Here is a 19,658-nt window from a genome sequence, read left to right as displayed (position 1 = left end):
CCCCACATCCCACGAAAGCCAGGGATAGGCACACCAAGCCTCCGCAGGGGAGCAGGATGAAGGCTCTCCACTGCCCTGCGGAGGCTTCGCGCAACTAAGGCAGAAGCTAGAAGAGCGAGAGGGAGCTCTGTGCAGTGCTCCCTCTTGCTGTTCTGGCTTCTGGGATAGCCTCGCAGCCTGCATTCGCTCCATAAGACGCACACACATTTCCCCTTACTTTTTAGGAGGGGAAAAGTGCGTCTTATAGAGCGCAAAATACGGTAAGTCCATTCTTTGAGTGGAAGGGCCCAAGCCAAAGACTGCTGGACAGCAGGTTAGGAAAGAGATGCAAGGGAAATAAATCAAACCTTTCAGATCACATATGCCATGATGTGACGGTAGCTGACAAACCAGCAAACACCACTTGGAAACGAAAGCCCTTTGGGTTAAGGTCTGAGTTTATGAAATCCAAACTGCACCATTTCTTCAAATTTCCCTGTGAGAGTAATTTCAAGGATCAGGGCAAATATTTCACACAGCCTATAAATTTAAAGTTAAGTTGAAAGAAAGTGTGCGATTTTTTTCTCCAACTGTAGCTGCTGTCCAAACCTGAAAGCTATCCAGAACGGTGAAATGGATGAATCCAGGAAAACAAGTTGAGAAATAAGGACCAGCTGCTTATTATTTAGTTGAAAAGCATCATCCAACAGCATTGAAACCAGATACAGGAGATCATGAAACTTCATAAAAATGGCTCACAATAATAAAGGTTTAAAAAACCAAAATATAACAAGACTCTGTGATGCTATTAGGGAAAACAGCATCGGAAAACTGAGTTACAGCTACTCAGAAGCAATCCCCACTCAGTTCAGTGAGATTTACTCCCAAGTAAGTGTGTATAGGATTGCAGCCTAAAAGGTTTCTTCATGGCCAAAATTTCCATTTTTTTTGTACCACTGAACTGTGAACTATTTCTCTCAATATAGTTGACTCTGCGGTCTTGCGGCTCCACTGTAGCAAAGCAAACCCTCTCTCCCTTCAGTTCTCAGCCATGGATAGACTTTTCACTGTTTTAAAAACACACCTTTTATTTGCCTTACAAAGAAAGCTCTTGTCTTCAAATATGTGTGTATATATGTTAAATATAGAACGTGCGCCTATGTAGATCTCACCCAGGGAGAGAAAAGCAACGAAGCATTGTTTTCATTATCTAGAACTTAATAAATGCTCGTGCCAAGTTAGTATTATAAATAGCTTGTTGCAATTGGAAATTGATGTAAATTTTTCCATGCTGTGCACGCAGCAACTGCTGGTTATGGGTTAAAAAATCGGGCAGAATGAGATGCCAGGCATTGCTTACCATGGCTTCTGGTCAGGTAGCTGAGCATCAGTTATACAACAATTGGGCCAATGGCAAGAGACAAGTAATTAATCATTTAGCTCTAACAGAGGAATGCCTGGCAGCAGAGAATCAGTAGGCTGCAGGCCAGTAATCTATGTGAGATTAGAGATCAAATACTAAGCAGCAAACTTCCAAGAGAAGCCCATAGTACTCGAGATCAATTTTAGAATGCAAAATGTGTTCTGCTCTACTGAGAACTGTTACTATCTATTAAAACATGACATTGTGGGGGTAACCCTATTTGTTTTTATTCCTGGCTTGGTGTTGATGTGGTTGGATGCAGGATAAACTGTAAGAGAATCTACCTATCTTCCAACCTATGAATGAAAGAGTCTTGTGCACCTTAAAGAGTAACACCTTTATTTTTATTTTTAATGTATTCATTCATTTTTAAATTATTAGTTTATAATATTATTCGTACATTCACTTTAATTAATCATTAATAATAAATGTATTATTATTAAAAGTGCCACAAGACACTGTTGGTTTTGCTGCAACAGACGGACATGGCTACCCCTCCAGAAAATACACGTCTATCATTGTTATTTTAAGAAATCCAATAAAATAATGATGATAATAACAGTGAATAGTTTTCACTTCCTCCACTGATTTGTAGTCTGATTGGTTCATAAAATGAAAAGAGAGTAAATCACGTGGGGGATGGACGTGAAACAGCAAACCTGGTTTTTGTTTCTGTTTTTAAAAAAACCAAATATGGTTTTTTAGGTCACTGGTGCATCGATTCCCTCACTCCATGATGTGGGCTTGAACCAACCAAGTTATTTTCACACTTGTTGTCTTTTTGCAACACTTGTCCCTCTGAGTCTAAATCAGTGGTAATTAAATTACAGGTACTTTCAGAAAAGAAAATAACCCACACAAGTGTGTGTTTTGAAGCATACTGCAATATACCACACTTGTTAGTCTCCCCAACCAGACAGGATTTTTAAGCTTTAAAGATTTGGCAGACAGTGAGAACTCCTTGATACGGATAAGTAACTGTCCAATAAAGAATATGGGGCTAGACAAATGTTATAGTCAGTATATCGAAGAAGCATTAAAACAGACAAACTAAATGGAACTTCTAAGCATAAGGCTTAAAAAAGTGCTTTTTCAACAAAATAAAAAAGTAAAGCTGCTGGACTTACACAAAATACTTTACAAACTTTGAAAATATCACCAAGAAAAGTTTGTTCTTTATCTGTCAGCAAAAGTTGGCAGCTGAGCTACGGGAGAAGGAATCTGACGCTAAGGTGAAAAAGAGGACATCTCTTGCACCTCTAATTGTGTGGAAGAGGGGTTTGTCAGGCAGAGTAAACCTGGTTAATTTCCTTAGGGTAAGGGAAAGGACCTAGAAAAAAGCTAGAGGCTTAGTCAAGTGGACAGCTATCCGAGGAAGAAACAGTTCTAATAGAAACAGCTCTGTTGTTGGGAACTGTAGCTAAACTTTTCGTCTAAACCTGAAACAGCATTTCTGACATAAAAGAAGCACTGTGCCCCTTAATAGTGAAACTAGCAAGCTTTATCCCTCACTGAGTGTTCATTAATAAAATACAATTTTGGTTTCTATCATGCCTCGGCTTTAATTTATACCTAGTTCAGAGAAGAAGTTGTCTCAGGAAGCCCAATACAGCGGTACCTCAGGTTACAGAAGCTTGAGGTTACAGATGCCGCTAACCCAGAAATAGTACCTTGGGCTAAGAACTTTGCTTCAGGATGAGAACAGAAACTGCACGGCGGCAGCAGGAGGCCCCATTAGCTAAAGTGGTACCTCAGGTTAAGAACAGTTTCAGGTTAAGAACGGACCTCCAGAACAAATTAAGTTCTTAACCTCAGGTACCACTGTATCAAGAGTCCTTGCTGAGTATTTGTATTATTCTCCATCACATATAGAGAACCCCCAAATTCTCAGATATAAACGGGGTGACCAAGGATCAACCACCCCAGCTTATATTCTAATGTCAATAGCAAGTGTGCAGGAGTGAGATCCAAATAAAAACCAGGTAAAACAACAACCACCACCTACACTCTCCCTGAAGTGCGAGGGTTCTGATGAAGGTCAGGCTTCCTGTACACCCTTGTTAGAATTCCTTTTAGAATCTGTTCACACAATCTCTAATGATCAGCAATTGCTAATTGCGTAGATCACATCTCATCTAGTCTGGCTTTTTCAGTGGGATGCCTGCCAGCTAGCATCTGCATGGTAGTTAAGCATACTCAGAAGTGACAGAATAGTATTGACTGCTCTCGCAGAAAACAACTTTACTAGTTTAGCTAGACATTAGGCATCTTTAATGGGCTTTTGGGAGACTGTTTACAAAAAAAAAGAAAAATAGCTGAAGACAGCGGATGAGTAACATTTGGATCCAGGCATGAGGGTCTGTTCTGCAGTGAGACCAACAAGTTATTAACAGCCCCTTAAACCAGAGGTGGGGAAACTGTGGTCTCTCCAAATGCTGTGAGACTCCCAACTCCCATCAGTTCCAGCCAGTATAGCAAAGGGTTAGGGAGCTGTAGTCCAGCAATTTGGATAGCTCAGTTGGTTAGAGCTCGATGTTGATAGCGGCAAGGTTGCAGGTTCGATTCTCATATGGGACAGCTGCATATTCATTCCTGCATTGCAGGGGGCTGGACTAGATGATCCTCAGGCTCCCTTCCAACTCTGCAATTCTATGGTTTTATATGAAGAAAGTAAGAAGTGTAACTTCTGGAGGGCCATAGGTTCCCCATTCCTGTTAAAAACAAAAAACATGATTTTGTCCCAAGTATAGTTTTATTTATTTATTTATTTATTTATTTATTTATTTATTTAAATATTTATATACCATTATTCAGTTTAAACAACAGCAATAATACCAGCGTGGTTTACAACACTAAACATACAATAAAAACCACACACACACACACACACACACACACAGAAAATCAGTTCACGATTATGGAAATATGTATTCTTAATTGCCTGCATGGAACAGATACATTTTCAAGCAGGATGTTTGAAACAGTTGAAACAGAAGGCACCTGCTGAATCTCTACTGGCAGAGTATTCCACAAGACTGGGCTGGTGATACTGAAAGTTTTATTCCTTGTTATGATGATAGGAAGGTCTTCAAACACTTCTTAAGGCAAGCACTCCCCACTCCCCCCACTTCAAATGCAAAGATGTAGATCTCAGAGTATATTGTATTACGGTTTTGAAAAACAAAACAAAACAAAAGCCATTCCTTGTAAAATTTGATATTGGTGGAGAAAAGGATTTTTATTGCTCCATCAGATAAAGAAAGCAATCCCAATGAGCTAATTTGCTGCTTTCATTTAGTGTGGCTGAAGAGAATTAGTGCTGATAAGTCTAATGGAACAAGCATTACTTCTAGACAAGTGCTAGTGAGAGCAGGAATGAGGGTGTGCATTGGGTATAGATCATGGGTAGGCAAACTAAGGCCCGGGGGCCGGATCCGGCCCAATCGCCTTCTAAATCCGGCCGGGAATCAGCGTGTTTTTACATGAGTAGAATGTGTTCTTTTATTGAAAATGCATCTCTGGGTTATTTGTGGGGCATAGGAATTTGTTCTCCCCCCCCCCAAAAAAAATAGTCCGCCCCCCCACAAGGTCTGATGGACAGTGGACCAGCCCCCTGCTGAAAAAGTTTGCTGACCCCTGGTATAGATAATACAATTTAGTGATCAAAAGCAGGTAGTTGTGCTGGTCATTAGGAAACATACAGAGAGCATAACATTGTGCTTATTAGGACAAACCAAGGTTCATAATGGAGTTTACAGATTTTCAGACACATCCTGTGGATTATTACTTCAGTGGTAAGGTAAAAGGGAAAGGGAAAGGACCCCTGGGTGGTTAAGTCCAGTCAAACACGACTATGAGGTGCAGCGCTCATCTCTCTTTTCAAACCGTGTGTATGGATAGATTCATGCGCAGCTGGAGTGGTGTTTTTAAGTTTCCACTGCTGCTAAACAGCAAGACACGTCTTCCTTTAAAAACCAATTTGCCAATTCGGCTGACAAGTAGCTGTGGTAGAAAATGCAAAGGCATCTCCAGTTGAAGCAGCAATTCTTCACTGGGTACATATACCATGGAAACATAGAACTGTAGAGTTGGACAAGGAGAGTCCTCTTGTTCAACCCCCTGCAATGCAGGAATCTCAGATAGGTAAAAGGTAAAGGATGGTTCAGTCCAGTCAACGGTTCTCATCTCACTTTCCAGGCCGAGGGAAATGGTGTTTGTCCACAGACAGCTTTCTGGGTCATGTGGCCAGCATGACTAAACGCTTCTGGCACAACAGGACACCAGGACGGAAGCCAGAGTGCACAGAAACGCAGTGTTTACCTTCCCGCTGCAGCGGTACCTGTTTATCTACTTGCACTGGTGTGCTTTCAGACTGCTAGGTTGGCAGCCGCTGGGACAGAGCAACGGGAGCTCACTCTGTTGTGTGGATTCCAACCACCGACCTTCTGATCAGCAAGCCCAAGAGGCTCAGTGGTTTAGGCCACAGTGCCACCCGCTTCCTCCAACTTCAGTGGTACTTGCTACCAAGCAATTGAAAACAGAATCGCAGCCTTTGAGTCACAGGGTGCAGTGAGACGTCCAGCCCTTTCCCCATTCTCCTTTTTGCCCCATCCCACTTCAGCAAACCTGTTTCCCACCCACCCCAATATTTTCCTTGGTTTTCTCCACCCTACCTGCATATTTCTTGATAAAATTAATCTAGCTCAGGGGTGGGGAAAACTTCTTTTCCAGAGGCAGGCCAGATCTGCATCTGCCCTGTGCTTTATGGGCCACATTTGATTGGTGGTTGTGGCAGCCCACCTATCAGTCACCTAACACCACAATGACACCAGGTGATGAGCCTCTTTAAAGGTGAACTCCCAGCACACCTTGAAATAAGGTTTGCTCCAGGATCAGGAAGGGGTTTGCACTTAACTCCCTGCTGAAACAGTTGTTTCCCTGTGTCATGACATTTAGTTCACAGCAGCACCTGTTTGTAGCCACACAAACTGCAGCATGATGATATTCTTATACTTTTATTATATATACAGATATCTGAGAAGCATCCGTTTGCATGTAAATGGAAAGCAATACTTCCCACTGTCTTTCAGTGTGAAAAAAAACAAAATGCTGAAATAATGAGTACAAAAAATTGCCTCTGCATGCTTTATGTGTCAAATATTTCAACTTATATCAACTTACAGAAGTGTGTTGCCTTTAGAAAAATACTTCTGCAAGAGAAAGAATATTTAGAAAGTGACAAGTTTGTGCATCCTTCCAAGAGGAGAAAAACAGTGTACCTTTAAATGTGACACAGTTAAACACCGAGATTGTGAGTACGTAGTTTGGAAAACCAACCTGACACCTCATGAATAAAATGAATACTCTACCAGGCTTACATGAAGCTGCTCAATCCTTTGATTTATTTCTCTTGAATGCATAAATTTCTCCCATCTAATTGGCCAGAATGATAGCATCAGTGTTACAAGAAAAATGAAAATTCCTAATAACATGGGATGAACCCATGTTTTCCAGTTTACAGTTTTTGGCCCTAAAGTACTTACTTCAGGAAAACCTTCTGAAAACTCCTTACTCCTACCTTTTGCTGATAATTCAGTAGCTAGTTTTTACACCTCTGCTACTCATCTCCAGGTGATTCTATTCCTCTCATTCAGGGATAACTGTGTGATGATGGTATGCAATTAATCAGATTTGGCTATTTGCCCATTTATAATGAGGGCAATACTTCAGGTCTCTGACAGTTCTAGCCTAAATTGACTGAAATATATGTTAGTCATTTAATAAACCCATAGTCTAAGCTATGGCCTCTGAAATGAGAGGTTAATTCAACAACTCATGAACTTTGGCAGTCTTGAACAGTATGACAATGATTCAATATTTGAATATAATCACTGTTAATTGATTATATCATTGTTGAAAATGTTTTTGTGGGGGCTTTTTGCCAACCGCCAAGTGGCAGCCAAGTGGACATTCCACAAAATGATATATTTCCTTGGCAGGCCATTAGCATTCCAAATAGGAGAACTAACCCAACATTAAACTTGAAAAAGAAAAGTCAATTTTGTAGCTCAGATTATATTTTTGATCTGACATTATCTGGGAGGAAATTTGGATGGCAACGAGCAATCGCCCTTTTTTCCTTACTAAATAATACAGAAGTGTCTCGGCCACTTCCAATCCACAGTCTATGCATGCTGAAAAAGAATATGGAACCATCACTGCAACCATGGTCATCCTGTCTGGTCCTTGGCACTTACTGACCATTCTGAGAAAGAAATCATTTGCTGCTTCTGCTGTTGAAAACAGCCACTGTGAGAGTAAATGACAAAAACAGCTTGCCTGCCGAGACAGGTGCAGCTGACTCTTTCTAAATCAGACCACTGGTCCATCTAGCCAAATACCAGCAGCATCTCAGTCAGGAATCATGTGGCCAGTGTAATGATGGAAAATTGCACATAGCCCAGTGATACAGTACATGCTTTGTATGCAAAAAGACCTGTGGCTCAGTCCATGGTATTTCCAGGCAGGACTGAGAAAGAGTCCGGTCTGAAACCCTGGAGAGCTATTGTCAATCACTGCAGACAATACTGCGCAAGATTGAGCACTGGTCTGCCTTGGTATAAGGCAGCTTCCTATGTCACCATGCTATAAAGCCAATCATATGTTGCTATGTGCTGAATCACGAAGCCTCACTCTTAGATGGCTTTATGGCTTTGTGACAAGAGCATCTACCTATGTGATGTGTGATGACATCATGAAGCCAATTCAGAGCTGCTGCAATCTAAGTTAGTATAAGGAAGGGGCAAACATGTAGGTGATTACTTCCACCCATGTATGCAGCTCTACCCCATGTCATAATATGCTATTTGTTTTTCCTATGGAATGTTTGCAGATATAGCTTCATATAGTGTACTCCCTACAGGCTACAATAAAGGAAAGCTGGTTCCAATGGGCATTTATGTTGCTTTTTCCCCAGAAATGGCAGTCCTCCCCCTCTCAGCCTGCCATACACACACATTTAGAAACAAAAGAGAGTTTTAAAAGCACTTTGTGCTTTGACATGGGGCCTGCTATTGAAAGAATAAAGGGGGGGGGATCCACTGTGCTAGCCCACCTCATGAGCCTAAACAGCTCTTTCGTTCTCAGCTTATGATTCGACGTGTGCTTTTATTTGGAAAGGTCTGGGCATGCTGCCAAGTCCATATGGCTCTGTGAATAATGGCTCCGTGACTTTGTGAAGGTAAGATGTGTAGGATATGGATCAGGATTAACATTATCTTGCTGTGTTTAATATGAGGAGGACATAATCCAAAAGGCTTGGCAGAGCTACAACGGAGTCGACACAGAAAGCCATTGGTACTGACTATGCTAACTTGCATAGCTCTCCAGGGTTTCAGGTAAAAATCTTTCCCCAACTGTCCCTGGAGATGAAGGGGAGTAAACTGGGGACCTTCAACATGGAAACATGTCCTCTGAGTTACTGGCTCTTCTATGTATCACCCCTCTAGGGAGGAGGTACTTTTATCTATTTAAGTAGAAAGGTACATCCATGTGCTTTGACATCTGCTGTAGGCAACAATAGGTTTCTGCCAAGGTACAAGGACGTTCTCTTTGGAGCTCTAATTTGCAGCCGTCCGTTCTTCATTTGAAAAGTGTTAACCCTCTGGTACAAACTCTACGGGCTGACTGTGTTTGTAGGCTCTTTCCATTTCTGATGACCCCTGTGGATCTGACTGCATGAAGGGTGAGGTCTAAAGGGGTTTGGGTTAGGGGCCCCTACAGTACAGGCAGTCGGCCAGCACTAACATAATGTCCCTCTAATGGTTCTCAACAGAATGAACTGCTTTACTGAGCAAATTGGAAAACTGGGGAGAACACCTTTCTCTGCAGAGCAAATAGCAATATTAGAACCTGTGACATTAATGTAATTTCCTATAAAGCAAAGAGCTAATTTATTGTGGAAAGTAAGAAAGGTCTTTCTCTTTCCTTTGATTTAATGGATTTAGGATCAAAAGGAGAAACTATTATATTTTGTAGTTGTTGTAATTGAAACACTCAAGGATTAGAATAAAAGGTGTTGTTTCATACTTCTAACTTCCCCAAGCAGTTGGGCATTCTGGGATCTCTTACTGGTTCAGAGTTTGTTTGTTTTTTGTAGGTACAGGCGAGAATTTCTGTAATGTCTGTTTGCAAATATGCAAGCTGAACGTGGAGGATCAGGCACGCAACCAGGCAGGTCTATAAAGTACTGCTAGTTCCCTTCCTCCTGAAAAGAATGCGGCATAACCTTGGTGTTCCCATCCAAAGATCCTTTTTGCCAGCTACCTTGGCAGGGGGTTGGACTCGATGGCCCTTGTGGTCTCTTCCAACTCTATGATTCTATGATTCTAAAACACAAGATAGGAAGAGGCCATAGGTAAGTGGTGGCATGCTTGAAAAGATCTCCAGGTTCATGGTGCTCCCTTCCATTTTTCCAGCTTCCTTCTAAAACAGAGGTTGGGTCGAGACCATAGCTCAGCAGGGCAATGCATGCCAAGACTCCGAGGTTCAAACCTAGATTCATATCCAGATAGGACCATGTGAGGCCCATGCCTGAAACCTTGGAGAGATGCTGCTAGTTGATGCAGTAGACAATACTAGGCTGAATGGACCAATGGTCTGATTAGGTATGAGACAACTTGATGTGGATTGTTTCCTCCCCTACATACATTCTAACTGCCTGCTGTTAATCTCAGAGCTGGGTGGCGCATGCTAGTTTTGTTGTTGTTTAGCCGTTTAGTTGTGTTCAACTCTTCGTGACCCCATGGACCAGAACACGCCAGGCACTCTTGTCTTCCACTGCCTCCCGCAGTTTGGTCAAACTCATGTTTGTAGCTTCGAGAACACTGTCCAACCATCTCGTCCTCTGTCGTCCCCTTCTCCTTGTGCCCTCCATCTTTCCCAACATCAGGGTCTTTTCCAGGGAGTCTTCTCTTCTCATGAAGTGGCCAAAGTATTGGAGCCTCAGCTGCACGATCTGTCCTTCCAGTGAGCACTCAGGGCTGATTTCCTTCAGAATGGATCGGTTTGATCTTCTTGCAGTCCATGGGACTCTCAAGAGTCTCCTCCAGCACCATAATTTAAAAGCATCAATTCTTTGGTGATCAGCCTTCTTTATGGTCCAGCTCTCACTTCCATACATCACTATGGGAAAACCACAGCTTTAACTATACGGACCTTTTTTGTCAAGGTGATGTCTCTGCTTTTAAAGATGCGGTCTAGGTTTGTCATTGCTTTTCTCCCAAGGAGCAGTCATCTTTTAATTTCATGACTGCTGTCACCATCTGCACTGATCATGGAGCCCAAGAAAGCATGCTAGTAGCCACTACCTATGAAACCAACATTCACTTAAACAAATATCTGCCAATCTTCAATGCTTATCAAGAAATCAGCTGCAATAATCTTATAGTGCAGCTTCCTGGAATGGAGAGAATGTGGCATAATAAGAAAACTGCATGGGCACCTTACATAACAAACCAGCACATGTTTCTTGGTGGTTGCTGTTTTGTAGTGTTGCTACTGGTTGCAAAGAGGCTGAAACACGCTTCCAAATCTGACTGCATCACAATATACACAGAAGGAACGGCATACGGGCAAACAAGTTCCATTGAGCTGGGAATACGAAGTACTCTTACCACCAGCAAGTCTTTAGTCCTGCTAGTTTTCAAACAAAGCATTAGTATTAATTATAAGAATTAGAAAACTTGTCAGAGACTAAGAGGAAAATAATTTCCAAGTAAATTATAGCCAAGAGAATAATTTGAATAAGGTACTAACTATTAACTGAAAAGTTTGCAAATATTATGGTGCCTACATGCCCTAAAAGGGTATTGTTAAATGTTTAAAATTAATCTTGCTCTCTCTTTGGCTTTTTTAATTCATTTTGAATTAAATAAACCAGCTTGAAGTATGCCCCCTTCCTGGAATGCAATCAGGCTAGTATTTTTATAATATGACTACCTGCAGTGTAATATATGACAGTACAAAAAAACATTATGAAAACTGGAGCCCAGAGCCATTTGACTCCTGGGTTCAGAAAACACTTTCCCCTTTCTTTCTCAAAATGAGAGGAATGCTTGTCCATATGTGCATGCCCATACATGCACAGATTTTGTGCTGCTTTAGAAAATAAACATCTCACATAGCCACAGCAGGGAAAACTGTCCTTTGCCACATTATTTGCTTTTAACCCTTTGAAGCTTATACACCAGAAATGTGTATTTCTCTTCTCTCCCTCTCTTCTATCTTCCATACATGGGAGGCATTGCAGGAAGTGAAACATTGACATTGGATGATGGGCAACTGGCAGATGCAGGGACTGAGTTTCATCCAATATTTTTGAAGAAAGTGTTGGCCTTTTGTTATTTGGCCCACTTACAAGTTTTATTATTTGTAGTAATTGAGTGGTCAATAGTGCATGATTGGAGATGTTGTCATAATATTAAGTGTGTGCAACACTGTGGTTCTGACACAGATTTGCTGCTTCACCCTGAGGCTATCCAATTCACTTCTGAATACATTCATGTTTGGTTTGTTCTCCCCACCGACCCTTTTCACTATTGGGAAATTTTAAAAATGACTAACATTTCCCCCTTTTGACAAATGTGGATGAAATTTGCAGGCATGCTAGTTTCTCCAGGGTGGATAAAGTCTGGAAAATTGCAGACAAACTGGTCTTGGGATGTTTGTGCTTGGCCATATGTCTATATGCCATATGTCCTCTTTTCTCAGGACACGTTCCCTTTTTCATGATAAGAGTCTCCATAGAGATCCATAGTTAAAAGAAGAAGTCAGCAAATATGTCCTCTTTTTTGCTCTTCAAAATATGGCAACCCTAGATGAACACCTTTAACATTTGATTGATTGGGAGGATGTTGTATTTATAATTCTTACTCAAAGTAGACCTATTGAAATAATTGAACAAGACTAATTTAGGTTTATCAATTTGGATATGTCTACTCTGAGTAAAAATTAGTTTAATACCATCCAATCCCCAATTTTAAGAGAAGTGCTTGTAATTTTCAGTCATATCAGGTTGGATAAAGCATGTCAAATTAGAAGGGACTTTAGTTCTGGACACCTTTAATTATCTATAACTTTTCTACTTCTAAGCAGAAAGATCACCTTGTCATGAACAAGATTTTTCCAGAGAGAAGATGCCACACAAACTCCTGTTCTTATTATGACTGTGTTTGGAACCTTTAGTAAAGATTTTCAGTCATTCCAAAGGGAAAGTGGTGGTTAAGCTAGAAGCACCACTCTTTGGTTACCCTCCTCCCGGAAAACATTTGAAGTATCTTTTATGGCAGCATTCTGACATATATCCCTTCATAGATTTGATTGTGTCAACAAAATCCTGCAAGAAAAGAGAGAAAACCCAAACAAACCAAGTCTTGATGTTATGTCAAGGAAAATGTTGCTTTCTTCCCTCATCCTCTTTGTCCATGACATGTGCAACAACTTTGAAGAGTTTGGAGAAGAAGCAAAGAAAACGAGTTGTCAAGTGGAACCCACACATTTAGATAAAAGATCCTCGCTGTGTAGAGACACAAATCAGTTTCCCCAGATGGAAAAAATAAGTGACTGCCTGCTTTCTGGAGGAGACAAATCCAGGTTGGAAACATTCTACATTATCTTAGACAAACTTCAAGTGCTTACACAAAAGTTGTGGATTTATTTGGGTTCCTAGCCAATATCGAAGCCAATATCTGGAAGGACAGATTGTGAAGCTGAGGCTCCAATACTTTGGCCACCTCATGAGAAGAGAAGACTCCCTGGAAAAGACCCTGATGTTGGGAAAGATGGAGGGCACAAGGAGAAGGGAACGACAGAGGATGAGATGGTTGGATGGTGTTCTTGAAGCTACCAGCCTGAGTTTGATCAAACTGCGGTTGGCAGTGGAGGACAGAAGTGCCTGGCGTGCTCTGGTCCATGGGGTCACGAAGAGTCGGACACGACTAAAGGACTAAACAACAACAACAGCCAATATCGAACCATTCTTCCCAAAATCGTGGTACACTGAAAAGTGATGCAGAGTGAGAGCATAATGTATGAAACATGAAAAGAGGATCCCAAGGACTGAAGGGGTGCTGCTAAATACTGCAAGCATATTCAGCAGTTCTTTGGTTTTCAAATTTTAGGAACAAAATCTTAACATACTGCTTCTGGTGTGAAATACAGATATTTTTGGACAGGATTATATGTATATATTTACTATTTCTTTCTACAGCTGTGGGGGAGGGCATCGTACAAAGTGCATTGAGGGGAGGCAGACTCACATGAATATTTCCCCCCTGGCCTTCTCAGTCTTTAAAAGGCCCTGCGTGCAGCTAAGTGCTGGGGAGGTAATTGGTTGCCATTCCCAATGGCTCATTGCATTCAATTCATTCAGAGAATTTGTCTGTTATTATACCAAAAGGAACATAAGAAGAGCCTTGCTGGAGCAAGCCGAAGGCCAATCTCGTCTCATTTCTCACAGTGGTTAACCAGATGCCTATGGGAAGCCTGCATGCAAAACCTGAACCCAACAGCACTCAACAATCACAGCTACCTGGTTTGGTAGATGAATTTGACTGTACTGCAAATTAAACACAATTTCCTTGAGAACTTCTCTTCAGCTGAGTATGTTAAATTCTGTACACATGTAGGCAGTGTTCAGTGGACCAATGGCCCAAGCCAGCTTACTTGCAGGTGAATGCACCAAAGTTTTTAAAGGTCAAGTCCTTATTCTTGCTGAAACATTTGTAGATTGCTATGAACTATGTGACTGGACTACCCAACCATGGAGTATTTTCCTATCTGGATTAATCACATCTCTTGCTTTTTGCAAATATTTTATGTAATGATCAAACTCTTCCAGTTTCAGGAGCTCTAATTCCAGAGAGGCCCCAGAAGCTAATTTAGTTCACATTGCTTTTTAAAAAATGGGTGTAGTAGACCCGGTTTGAGTCACACAACTCAAATTGATTAATGTTTTTGTTGCATATATGACAACAATCCTAAGGTTTGAGAGTCAGTAGCACAGATGTTGTACAGATGTGGTGATCTGTTGTGGAACAATCCTTTGGATAAGATAACAGTGGCTACTCAGACCTTGTTGCTGGTTGTGAAGGTGCCCCCATAACAGGTTGAGCTTCAGGACCCCAAGAATGAGGGACCACCACTGGTCAGATCAGTTTTTTTCTTAAATGTTTGTCAAGACATTTCATGAGCACTGAGCTGATTCTGACTCGAGCTGAGGAGGCTGTGCGCTCACCATCCTCTCCCTTCCCAAACAAAGCATCTGACCGCCATTCTAGAAGGTCACATGAGTTCAGTTTGGTACATGCACATGACGTTTACCTCATACAGCCAGAACAAGCCAGGATCCTCATTAGCACCAACTGCTTCAGTGCTAGCTGAATAACAACTGCCGGCCTATGAATTTGTTATTTTCCTGTCAGATGTCAGGCATATCAAATGCAAGAAACTTGATTTTCAGCAGCAGGAAGGAAAGTGCTAACAAGTCATCCCAAAGAGAAATACCGTGGTGCTGGAGTTAAAAAAAAAAGGGCACTTAAAACAAGATTTGTAGGGGAACAATGTGGTATTCTACTGAGATACAGGGCCTAGCTTGAAGAGAAACATGTATAGACAAGGAGGAAAAAATGGAGTGGGTGGCGGAAATGCACAGCCCGAATCCCAAACCTCAGAAAAAGGATAAAAAGAAGCCCTGGCAATGAATCACCAACTTAGAGGATTGGCTGTTTTTGTAAACAAGGCAGTCAACTCTAGGGACACTGAGACATCATTCCAACAATATCAATAACTACCTCTAATTTACTTGAATCCACCAGACACCCATCCAGCCCAACTGAAAGAATGAAAGTGATGAGGCTTTACAGAGGAGGGCCTGGCTTACCATGAGGCAAACAGAGACTCTTGCCTCTGGTGGCAGATTGGGAAGGGCAGCAGAATGAGGACACCACCCTCTGCCTCCTACCTGTGCCTCCCTGCATCACTGAAATGAGTGTGCCTTCTTGCCAGCTGCAAATTTCAGCCCCTCCTGCCAGTAGACACACCTGGTCTAGCTAGAGCCGTCAAGGAATTGTAGAGTTAGAAGTGACCCTGAGGATCATCTGGTCCAACTCCCTGCAATGCAAGAATATGCAGCTGTCCCATATGTAGATTGAGCTCACAACCTTGACGTTATCAGCACCACGGTCTAACCAACCGAGCTATTCATTAAACAAAACACAGATGCTCAAGTTTGTTTATTATAATGATAGCCCACCTTTTACCCAAGGAGCTCAGGGTGGCATACACTCTGGCCACTCACTTCATTTTATCTTCACAACAACCGTGTGAGGCTGAGCGACTGTGACTGGCCCAAGGTGACCCAGTGAACCTCAAGGCTGAGTGGGGGTTCAAACCCCGGTCTCCCATATCCTAGGCCCAGCATGCTAGCACTCTAGCCACGATGCCTCACTGGTCATGTATCCTACTTTAAAAGGACAGGACCCTATCTGAAGCACTGTCAGAGGACATTCCTCCATTCAAGAGTGATCTGGCTCAAGTCTGGTTTAAAGGTGACAAGAAGAAAAGCATAAGAATGGAGAGCAGGAACCTCCGGGCCCATCAATAGTTAGTTACCTGGACAGCAGACTAGCCATTCTTCCCCACTGTGGTGAGATGTACAGTCGTACCTTGAAAGTCAAATGGAATCCATTCTGTAAGTCTGTTTGACTTCCAAAACATTCGGAAACCAAAGTTCAGCTTCTGATTGGCTGGAGGAAGCTCCTGCAGCCAATCAGAAGCTGCAGAAGCCCCGTTGGACGTTCAGGTTTCAAAGAATGTTCATAAACCGGAACACTCACTTCTGGATTTGCGGCGTTCGGGAGCCGAAACATCCGAGTACCAAGGTGTTCAGGATCCAAGGTACGACTGTATTAAGATTTAGCGTGTTCTCCCTCATGGCGAGTGCGTGTTGCGGTGGGGTCCGCCAGGCCACCCCTCTGTTGCCAGGCAGGATTACTAAGGAAGCCGGTGGCAACAATTGGGGGGCTGGGTTGCTTGGGTAAATTCTATGTTGCAATTGGGTGGGAGGGATCAGTGGTTTTAAATCCTGTGCACACTGCTTGGTGCTTTCTCTTTCGCTGCGTGCAATGGATCACCCGCCCTAATTTTATGGGTTTTGTGTTGACCTTGCTATGCCTGTCATGGGGTCGTCACCTTTGGAGCAGGGGCCTGGTAGGAATTTTGTCCATCTGGCTGATTGGCTGGGCCATTTGATTTTTGCCTACTGCATAGCAAATCGTCACAACTTGTAAGGTTGCGGTTAGGCATTGGTTATAAATTGGTGGAGGAGGGGTTAGGATAGGCTGGGCCTGCCCCTCCATGGTTGCTTTGGAAAGGGAATTCCGTTAAAGGAATCCAGGGGCTTGCCAATTTTTTGTTCGAATCCCTGGAATGGGGCTAGGGCTGGCAAGCCCTGGGGAGCATGCGGGGAGAGGTGAGGGCCTGTGGCTCAGCTCCATTTCTCCCAAATATTGTTTTCCCTTACTGACTTTCATTGGTGTCTGGAAGTCAGTTCTGCTCCCAGACGGTGGCGGGGGGGGGGGGGGAGATAGTCTTAACCAATGCCTAAGCAACCACTCACATTTGTGCATTTCAATAAAGTTGTGGCCAAAATTATGCCAAAAACCTTAAACAAAAATTATGCATGTATTGCGAGTTATTTGAGGGGTGGCTTGGGGACCTCAACACGCAAAAAAATAACCTCACATTCTTGCAAATCAAGCTTCTGGCTTGGGTATTTTGAATATGAAAATCTCACATCCTGCAGGAGCTGTATCTTATGTTTATTAGCTCAGGAAAAATAATAAAGCAGAAGTAAAGGGGCCTTCCAACACAACATGATATTCCAGAAAATATTACTTTGTAAGAGGTGGGATGCATAAACGTGCAGCAGGCACATAGAAAAATCCTCAGCCTTGTTTTTGTACAAAACACCTTTTCTGGGTTTGGTGTCAATACCATATAAGTCTGGGGTTGCCATCAGTGGCGTAGCGTGGGTTGTCAGCACCCGGGGCAAGGCAAGTAATTTGCGCCCCCTAACCCGTGGATTTGCGCCCCCTAACCCTAACCCCCAGATGTTGCACCCGGCGCGGCCGGCCCGCCCTGCACCCCCCATGCTACGCCACTGGTTGCCATCACCCCATGAACTGATCTTGTTTTATTTATTTGTTAAATTTATATCCTGCCCAAGGACCACATTGTAGTTTACAATATAAAAAACAAAATATGCATCACATAATAACAAAACAAAAGAACAACACTCCCCCAACATATTTAAAATGCCATAGATTTTTTTATGGGGAGAAGAGGAATATTTTCACTGGGAAAAGCATGTTCCACAAGCAGGGAGCTACCACTGAAAAGGCCTGTTGTGTTGTCAGCCTTTCATGGAGGGGGCATAAGAAGAAAGGCCTCAGATGATGATCACAGGGTCCAGGTTGGTTCACATGGGGAGAGGTGGTCCTTGAGGTACTGCAGTCCTGAGGCATTTAAGGCTTTATAGGCTGTTTAACTGGGCTCTGAAACTAACTGGCAGCCAGTGCAGTCTGGCCAGGATTGGTGTTATATGCTCAAACCATCTTGCCTCAGTGAGCAACCCGGCCTCAGCAGAAGACATTTGTGAACCATCTTCAGATATAACGTGTCGCAGTAATGCTTTGCATGCCTTGCTTCCATGACAGGATGGGTCAGCACAACTGAGAGAAACAGCAAATCGTGCAACACCCCTGCCCAAAAGAAAAGAGAAGCAATGTTGTCATCGTCCCCCCATTGTCTGCCAAGCAGTGAAAAGATTCCAGGGAGTCCCAGTCATTCACCTAGGTTTTGTGGTTTATTTGGAAATGAGGCACAACACATACTATAGTGTAATTATGAAATATGGCTTACTTACACGCAAGCATTCACATCTCACAAGGGGCTTGCTCCCCATGGCAACATAGAAATGGATTCAATGGCACCCCAAATGCTATCTCCATGTCTCCCTCCCAGCTTGTCTCAGGCGGCCCACCAAGAGTTCTACTGGCCCCCTTTCTCCTGTGCTTTGAATCCTCTCGCAAAAGGCCCTATTTTTTCTTGCTGCCTAAGTCATTGCTCATGGTAACCCTGAAAACTCCTGGTTTTCACAGACTCAAAGATCTTCCTGGCCATCAGCACCCTTATTCTTCTTAACATCTCTCAGGGAAATGCCAGAAAAAAACAGCTTCAATTGCATGTTTACACTACTAAGCTGTCCAAGTGAAGACTCCAAGTATCTAGTCATTTCTAACCTAACTCTGGGAATTATGGGGAGAATCAGGTACCCAGGAATTTTAGGGGGATCTGCTGGGATCCAGACTAATTATTTCATTCACTTTTTATGTGAAATAACTTTTTACTTTGTCATTTTAATGCACATAATATTTATTTAGGAGTGTTGCTAGTCACTATGTTAATGACTCACAGCTTTAAAATGGTCTTTGGTGCGTGCAAGGATAAATCTGAATTTGCCTGCATATAGAGGTTGTGTAGCTATCTTGAATGCAAAACCCTCATTGAGCCAGAGGTGGAGGATTCCAAAGCAAGCCCAGAGTCCAAAGTACTGTGTTATTCATTTTGTGTCCAAGACCTTTGGACCTCTCTTCTCCAACAATCAGTCTCTTGCTTCCCCATGCTCCATGGCAAAGTGTTTCTGAAAATGAGAAACTAATTGGTGATACAGATTGGGGTTTTGCTGCTCAGAGGAGGTGGGAAGTAAAGGGGAAAAAATGCTTTGGGCATGTTTGAGCCTTGTGATCAGATACAGCAGTGGTTTGCATTCCAGTCAAAGCTATCCTTTGCTTCTGAACGTATACTGAAATGACTCTTGCCTTTTCTTTATCTGCTTTGGTGAACTCACCTTGATCCTTCCTGCTCACCTGGGACCATAACAGGCAGAAAGAGCTGGATCTCTTTACCCCCCCCCCAGCTGATGCTATTTACATTTTATTTTAGAAACTATGCGTGTTCATTCCAGTCACATGATTAACCTAGTTTGGCCCATAATGAATAGTTAGTACTTTGTTTAATATCCTGATTTTTCAAAGGCCAATTCTCCCGGTAAACTTTTAAAAATATACAGGAAAAACTGTCAACAAGATTGCAAAGGAAAATGAATAATCTTTCTGGAATGTGCCCATCTACGAAG

This window comes from Podarcis erhardii (assembly GCF_964252035.2).
Source record: "Podarcis erhardii genome assembly, chromosome: 3".
In the NCBI taxonomy this organism is placed as follows: domain Eukaryota; kingdom Metazoa; phylum Chordata; class Lepidosauria; order Squamata; family Lacertidae; genus Podarcis; species Podarcis erhardii.
Note: the sequence above shows the minus strand (reverse complement) of the source record.